The following is an 8,980-nucleotide window of genomic DNA, read 5'->3' as shown; positions in this document are numbered from 1 at the left end:
TATATTATTGCTTTTTTGCTATTTTTCTTGCCTCAAGAATCAATTTTTGGATTTTTCAAATTACCAATAATATTTCTCCTTTTTCATCATTCTTTCAAGAGCCAAAATTCTTAATTCCAACTTCGATTATGCACTGTTCATTCATACATTTAGAAAACAAAAGCAATGCCACCACACCAAAATAATTGACTATTCTTATTATATAACTCAAAGTTCATGTATCTCTCAATTCTTTTAAAATAAAATTTTTCTTTTAAGTAAGGTGAGAGATATATGGAACATTTTATAGCCTTAAGACATAGATGATCAAGCAACAAGAACAAGAGAACAGACAATAAAACATAACAGAAAACATAAAAATAACATAAAAGAAAAGGGGATTAAGAGAACGAATCCACCTTAGTGATGGCGACCACTACTCCTCCTTGAAGATCCAATGTAGTGCTTGATCTCTTCAATGTCACGCCCTTGTCTTTGTTGTTCTTCCCTCATAGCCCTTGTTTCTATTTGCTATTTCATGGAGGATGGTGAAGTAGTTGGAGATTCTGTGGGACCTGAGAAGCTAGGGAGTTCAAATTCCCTGCCCAACTTATGGGCGTTGAATGCCCAGCTTGTGCACCATAGCTGGGGTTGAACGCCAGCTTGCCACCCATTTGTGCCGTTGAACGCCCAGGAGGAACCTCCTTCCTGGCGTTCAATGCCAGATCTTCTGCCTTTTTTGTAGGGATGGCAAAACTCCCCGAGATGTGGGGATCCCTGCGGGGACTGTCCCGAATGGGGATCCGACTGTGGGAAGTTTTCTCCGCGAGATGGGGATGGGGGATAAAATTTCCCCGAGGCAGGCGCGAGGACCCGAGTGGGGATCCCCCTATTCCCCAAAATTTATAAATTTACTGAATTATCCTTAATAGTTTATTTCTCATAAATGTTTTTTAGTCATTTCTCTCTCTCTCTCTCTCTCTCTCTCTCTCTCTCACACACACACACACACACACACACATATAGAAATCGAAAACTCCTAATCTTCATTTGCATAACCCCTCTTCAATTCAGAGATCCCTAAAACTGTCCATACTCTATTCAACCTCTATGCAGCCACCTCCTTGCCACTCTCCCTTCTCACCGCATCGTCACACCTCACCGTGCCATCACCCTCACCGCGTCGTGCTTTCTATTTGCGGCGTTCCTTTCATAACTCTGTCGTTGTGTCCATTCTCCTCTCTATTTTTGCGTCTCTCACCTCATCCACTACTTTGCCCTCTAGCTCGTCGTTGCGTCCCCTCACTGCGTCATTTCGAAAGAAGTCACCATCGTGTCATTTATACTTTTTGTATAAAATCTTGCTATTTTTGTATAAGATGGATACTTGCAGCTCAATTCATATGGAAATTAATAATTAGTTAGAACTATCAAATAGATGGAGAATGGGATCCCCGCGGGGAATGGGACCTTGTGGGGAATGGGGATGGGGAGCATTATTCCCTCACGGCAGGAAATGGGAACGGGGACGGGGAGCGAATCTAAGGGCGGGGATGGGGAGCAGGGAGGCATCCCCCACCGCCACCCTGCCCCGTTGACATCCCTATTTTTTGGTCGTCGAACGCCTAGCCTGGCTCCCTGGCTGGCGTTCAACACCAGTTTGTTGTTCCCCAGAGGGCGTTGAACGCCCACTCTGGCTCCGTGTCTGGCATTCAACTCTAGCAAAGTTTCTGCTTCAGGGTGTTCTGTTTCCAGCTCTGACTATTTCTATTTCCGTTCTAACTACTGCACATGATCACAAACATTAAAAAGCAAGGAAAAACTCTAAAAATAAACTAAAATAAACTCAAATGAAAATAAACAAAAGCAATAAGAACAGAAATACTCTACTTATGGTTGGGTTGCCTCCTAACAAGCGCTTCTTTAATGTCATTAGCTTGACAGACAACTCCTTTCAAGGAGGACGATAGTCATAGAGGAATAAATCCTTACTCCTTACTGGGATCTTCCTTCCTGTGCTCTCATGGATTAGCTTAATACACTCAAGAGACAAGATCTCATTTACTGCATGAGGCAGGGTTTGGCTTGTAGCAATATGCTGGTGTCCCTTAGTGCCATTTTCCTCTTCCATGGTGAATACCATGATGAGATAAGTGAACATTACCATCTTCCATGGTGAAAAGCCTTCAGTAGGGATATTTTTGTTTTTCCAACCCCTAGGTATCTTCCTTTTGGGGCCTTCCTCCTTTGTGGATAGTGTACATCTAACACCAAACTTACATTTGGTCTTAGGAGGATTGAATTGGTTTCATCCAAGGGAGGAGGCTTGAATGCTGAATCCTTTATGCAAGTGCCTCCCTTGTCAATGGGTAATGGAGGGTTAAGAATCTTGAACACCATCTAGTCCTTATGCAAGGTGATCCTTGTTTCTTGTGCCTTTTGGATTTTCAGCTTCTTCATCACAGATGAAGGTATCAGATTTAAACTCAAGCCAAGATCTTACAGGGCTTTGTCAAAAGTGATCTTTCCAGTAATCCATAGAATCTGAAAGATCCCTAGATCTGGCACCTTGGCAGCTCATTCTGAATTAGGATACTGTACTTCTCAGTAAGTATCTCTATTTTATCTCCCCTTAGGTCCTTCTTTTAAAAAAATGTCTTTTAGACAGGCTGTATAGGGGGTCTTTTTTCCCAAAACCTTTGCAACAGAGATATTGACTTGCAACTTCTTAAGGGCTGCTGGGAAATGAGCCAACTACTCATTTTCTGGTTCTTTTTGCATGCCTAGGAAAGGTAGCTCTTGAGGTTCTTTCACCTCTGTAAGGACGTGCTCTGTGGTAATGACAGGCTCCTCTTACACACCCAGAGAAGATTCAACTCGAGATTCTTTCTCCTCTGTGGGGTGTGCTCAATGGCATTCTCAGGATCCTCCTGGTTCTTGATTGCCTTCAGTCCCACAATAGCAGACTCCTGAGGTTCGGCCTCTTTGGTGAAGACTACTGTCTCACCATCTTTTAAGGTCTCCTTCCCAGAGAGCATCAGCCTTTCTGTGAGGGCCCTATAGGGATGCACTTCCTCAAACAACTCAGTAAGATGAATATTAACCTGCTCAGGTGTCCACCGGTTATGGGTGAGAGTGTCTCCTTGAGGGTAGTTACCACTCATATCACTAGGAGCATTATAAACCTCATCAGGGGGTGCGACTACAGTCTCCATGTCTAGAACTTTTGTCCTATTTGGAGTCTCCTCACAGAAGTATAAGTGCTGGTTATTGGCAGCTATCTCAATGAGCTCATCTGCCTCTTCATGTGTCTCTATAAAGTACAGAGGGCTATTTTCAAAGTGATCTACTGTCTTCCTGGCTATCTCAGAGATTGCTCATAGAAGATCATTGTCTTGCCCCATCCTGAGAACCTATGGGGAGGACATATCCTGAACATCAGCTTGTACCTCTCCCAAGCATCATGGAGAGACTCACTCCCCTTCTGCCTGAAGGTCTGAACATCGGTCACTAGCTTAGTTAATCTCTGTGAGGGGGAGAACCTGTTCAAAAAATTGTTAATAACCTTATCCCAGGTGTTCACACTTCCTCTAAGTTCCATATGCCACCATTCATTTGCTTGATCACTCAGAGCAAATGGGAAGAGTTTTAGTCTGGGGACTTCAGGGTCCACTCCATTGACCTCTACAGTGTCACAGAACTACAGGAAGTCGGAGATGAACTTACTGGGGTCTTCCTATGGGTGTCCATGAAACTGGCATTTCTGCCGTAACAGCAGAACCTGGTCTAGGTTGACCTTAAAGTCATTTGAGTCAATAGGAGTGTCAAATGTATAGGAGCCCTGAGGTCTCGCAATTCTTGTATTCCCATAGTGACTCCGGTGTCTCTGCATACATAAATAAGAGACAAAGAAAAATGGGAGTCTCTATGTCACAGTATAAGGAGCTCCTGGTCAGATATCCAAAGGAAGAAAGAATAATGAAGATAGAGGGAGGAGGAGAAGAATTCGGCTAGAAGGGAGGAAGAATTCGAAAATTAGAAGCAAAATTAGAAACTAGAATTCAAATATTTTTATTTTTATTTTATTTATTAATCATATAAAGGTTAATGAACTAAAAAGATTTGAAAATTTAATGATGATTTTCGAAAAAGATGAGGAAAAATAAAGAAGATATTTTCAAAAATAGAAGAGAGATGAGTTAGTTAGGAAGTTTTGAAAAAGAAGAAAGAGAAATCAACTAACTAATTAAGAAAGATTTGAAAACAAGATAAGATAGAAGATTAGAAAAGATTTGATTTTGAAAATATTTGAAAAAGTCAACAAGATAAGATAAGAATTGAAAAGATTTGTAAAATATTTAATTTTAAAATTTAAAAGACGATAAGATAGAAAAGCTAAGATAAGTTAGGTAAGGAAGATAAGATAAGGAAGTTAAGAGAAGATAAGTTTTAAATTAAAAAGATTTGAAATCAAAATCAAAAAGTTAGTTTCTAATTTAAAAAGATTTGAAATTTAAATTTTAAAAGAAAGATAAGATAAGAAAGAATCAAATTTTAAAAGAAAACATTTGAAGTTTGATTTTTGAAAAAGATTTGATTTTGAAATTTGAAATAAGATAAGATAAGATTTTTGAAAATTAAATTTTAAAATTTTTTAATTTTGAATTTGAAAACAAGGTAAGATAAAGATTTGAAAAAGATATGATTTTTGAAAAGATTTGAATTTTGAAATTTAAAACTAAGATAAGATAAGATAATGATTTTGAAATTAAAATTTGAAAAACTTGTTGTAATTTTCGAAAATTAAGATAAAGATAAGAAAAGATATTTTATTTTTTTTATTTTTGAATTTAATGAAGAAAGAGAAAAATAACAAAAAGACACCAAGCTTAAAATTTTTAGATCTAAGACACCTAGAATTCAAAAATTGGAAAGAAAAACACAAAAAGACACCAAACTTAAAAATGTTAAGATCTAAATAAAAAGGAAAACAAGAACACTTTGAGGATCAAGAAGAACACCAAGAACAAAACTTAAAGAATTCAAAGAAAACAAGAACGTGCAAAGGACACCAAACTTAAAGATTTTGAAAACCAAAGACACAATTTTTGAAAATTTTAAAGAAAAGACACAAGAAGATACCAAACTTAAAGATTGACATAAGACTCAAACAAAAGACTCTATTTTTGAAAATTTTTAGAAAAAGACTCAAAGAAATTCGAAAATTTAACAAGGACATAAACAAAAGACTCAAACCAAAAACAAAGATTAATAAAGAAAAAAAAAGGTTTTGAAAAAAAAATTTTGAAATTTTTTTCGAAAAGGAAGAAGAAATTAAAAGACTCAGATAAAATAAAACTAAACCTGTAAAGAAAAGGAAATTACCTAATCTAAGCAACAAGATAATCCGTTAGTTGTCCAAACTCGAACAATCCCCGGCAACGGCGCCAAAAACTTGGTGCATGAATTCCCACACTTCGTACAACTGAACTAGCAAGTGCAGTGCGTCGTCCAAGTAATACCTAAGTGAGTCAGGATCGATCCCACGAGGATTGTAATTTGAAGCAAGCTATGGTTATCTTGTAGATCTTAGTCAGACGGATAGAGAAGTTGGTTGATTCTTTAATTTGAATGAAAAGAAAATAAATAAAACGTTACTAGGTTGATGTGTTTGCAATGATAAGAAGATGGTTAAGGCTTGGAGATGCTTTGTTCTTTTGGATTAATCTGGTCTTACTGTCTATTCCAACCGTGAATAATTTCTTCGATGGCAGGCTGTAAGTGATTAACGTCTTTATTACAAGATCGCTAATGCTCCTCCAGATCTGAACCCCAGGGTTAGTGCAGATCCATTCTAATTGAGGGTGAAGCTCCTGCAGTTCATTCTCTTTAGTGATCCTACTCAAAACACCACAGAGAAGTACGAATCTTCTGGATCAAAGGATGTTGTGCCTTTTGTTCTAGCCTCTACCACAAAGACTCTAATCTCCCCATACCTCGGCTGAACTGATGTCTCAAAATGTCCCCAACGAAGTCGTGGATTAGCCATCTAAGAGATGTATAATCAAGCTAGTGGTTCATTATTGTCCGATGAAAGACTCACTCTGAACCCATGTAGAATAAGATAACTTTTTCTGGTTCAACGCATTCATATTGATGAAGAACAAAGATATATCTTAGAATAGAGAATCAAACACGGATTGAAATAAAACAGTAATACTTTTATTAATCTATAAAACTCAACAGAGCTCCTCCCCTCAACCTATGAGGTTTAGAAACTCATACTGATAGAAAATACAATGTGGAATTCGAAAATATGGTATCAGGTCTTCCTCTAAAACTATAAAAGTTCTCAAATAAATACTAAGCTAATGACTAAGAATTACATAAGAAGGGTAAAACAGTCTTTTAGTGCTAAAATCCACTTCTGGGGTCTACTTGGTGAGTGTTTGGGCTGAGCTTGATTGAGATCCACGTGCTTGGAGGCCTCTAGGGTGTTGAACGCTGGCTAGGGGGTCCTTATGGGTGTTGGACGCTGGTCTCTTCTCCTTTGGATACTGGACGCCAGAAAAGGGCAGGAGGCTGGCATTGAACGCTAGTTTTGGGCCTTGAATTCTGCAGCAAAGTATGGACTATTATACATTGCTGGAAAGCTTTGGATGTTAGCTTTCCATTGCCATTGAGAACGCTCCATGTCGACTTCTGTAGCCCCATAAAAGCTCTTTTGAGTGCAAGGAGGTCAGTTCCATACAACATCTGCAGTGCTTTCTCTGTCTCTAAATCAGACTTTTGCTCCTGCTCCTCAATTTCAGCCAAAAAATACCTAAAATTGTATAAAAATACACAAACTGAAAGTGGAATCCAAAAATTTAAATTTTGCACTAAAACCTATGAAAACTTAATAAAACTTAAACAAAACATACTAAAAACTATATGAAAATAGTGGCAAAAAGCGTATAAAATATCCGCTCATTAGTATCCCCTGTCGAGCTTCATTCTTTCAACAACTTCTAACTCATTGTACAATGTTTTGCCATCCTGAAACAGGTTCAAGTTAGAGCTGAACAGATGCAGTATCATGGGTATAAATATCCAAAACCATCAGACACAGAAACTAGAAACTAAAGAAAAAATAAAGTACCCAAGTTGCAAATATAAAAACTTACTGAGATTGTGATTACACCCTCTTTGTCAACTTTTTCCATAGCTTTTCAATTAGCTCACCAATTTCTCTCTCCTGATTTGCTGATATTATCCCAACTAGTTCCTACATTGCTGCATTTATTCAAATTTGATTAACGACTAGTAAATTAAAACACAATACAAATCAAAGAGATTGAACTTGTCAAACAAAAATCAAGCAAAAATCTTTTTACCTTGATCTATATTATCTTCTTGCAAACAATATACTTTTTTAATGGAAAAAATATCCCACTCCCACATAGTAGCATATCCACAACTAGGTTTTTCATATGTTAGATATTTTAGAAAACCAACACTACTTACTGAAGAACTGAACTTCTCAACAATCATATCAAGCACATTGATGTCTTCAATCCACTTCATTGCATCCACATGATTTACATACATACATATGCTCATCAGCACCAATCAAGCGTATCAAAACCTAGCTTTTAAGGGACAAAAAAAAAGAAAAATTATTACCAAGATAACAATTTATTTTCACACTAAAATACAAGGGAATAGAAATCTTAGTTACCCATGGAAGTAAATATCTTCTTAAGACTAAAATAATATAATGCATGTGACCAGCAAAAGTAATATCATTAAAAAAATTCAAATATTTTTTGTGCCATAAACCAACCTCCATGACAGATATAATTTCAATCAAATTGACTAGTTTCTTCATAATTCCTGGTGAGCCTGAATAGCCGTAAGGTCAAGATATTAGCAATTACAACTACGTAGAAGCACAACACAACATATATCACGAAATACAAAATAGTTCAGACCTCAACATTTTGAGCTTTCAAAACAATGCTAAATAGTTAGAATTAATTCAATGGGCAATACTAGTGGCTTAAAAAGGACACTGTTAGATGTTTTTTTTTTTTTTGGTATCTGTACAATGAAAAGGAAGAAGATGAATAATTTGCATAAAGGAAGAAAAAATTGAATGGTCATTGTTATTTAAAGAAAAACTTACAGGTAATTTAAAAAAAAGTTCACAGCCAAATTGTTTGCTTTGATCTTTAGTGTTGAGGTACTCTTGTCTTATGGTGTGTTCTCTTGTCCCCTCCCGCAATTAACCAAGCGATTCCTTTTCCTCTTTTTCTGTTACTTCATAGGAGCATAGCCAACTACCATGAAACCCTCAATCGATGATCTCACCTTACCCCCTGCTGCAGTCACCAACTCTACCGCACCATCCAAGCCCGTCTTCCTTACTAAAACCCAACGCGAGCAACTGGCACTCCAGCAGGAAATCGCCAACCAGAAGCACAGCCAAGAGCAGCTCCTTTCTCGTAATTGACCTTCCTTCGATTCTGCAGCCGATTCCAAACCCTCCGCTGACTCCGATTGCTACAACCGTGATCGTGAAAGGGACAGGGACAGGGACAGAGACCGCGAACGTTGAAGTTTTGTGTTTTTCTTAAATCACCGAGGGAGAGGTTTCTTTTTTTAATTCCAACTGGAAATTTTTTGTGTGTGGCATTTTGCCCATAAACTACAGCCAAATTGTTTGATTTAGCAGCCCCATCTCAAACCGTCACCAAGGCTGCTACAATCTAGTATTTTAGCAGCATTTTCAAAGACCGCTGGTATATGGCCGCTGCCATTTGCCGCTTCTGGCGTAATGTATTAATATAACTCTAGAGGTAAAATGAATAATATAAAATACATTTATTATTCGTGTAATATATTTGGCTCATTTTAATTATTTTATCATTAATTTTAAAATCTATAAAATATTTTAAATTGTAAATTTATCCTAAACAAGTTAAAATATATCATATTTTATAATAATAATCGTGTTAAT

General features: G+C 37.2%; 1 pseudogene; it reads right to left on the bottom strand.

The window, feature by feature from the left end:
* Window positions 1-7,199, bottom strand: part of LOC107605979 — a 25,714-nt pseudogene extending 18,515 nt beyond the window's left edge.

The sequence above is a fragment of the Arachis ipaensis genome, chromosome B01, assembly GCF_000816755.2.
Source record: "Arachis ipaensis cultivar K30076 chromosome B01, Araip1.1, whole genome shotgun sequence".
NCBI lineage: Eukaryota > Viridiplantae > Streptophyta > Magnoliopsida > Fabales > Fabaceae > Arachis > Arachis ipaensis.
Note: the sequence above shows the minus strand (reverse complement) of the source record. Positions and strands in the feature narration are given on the sequence as shown.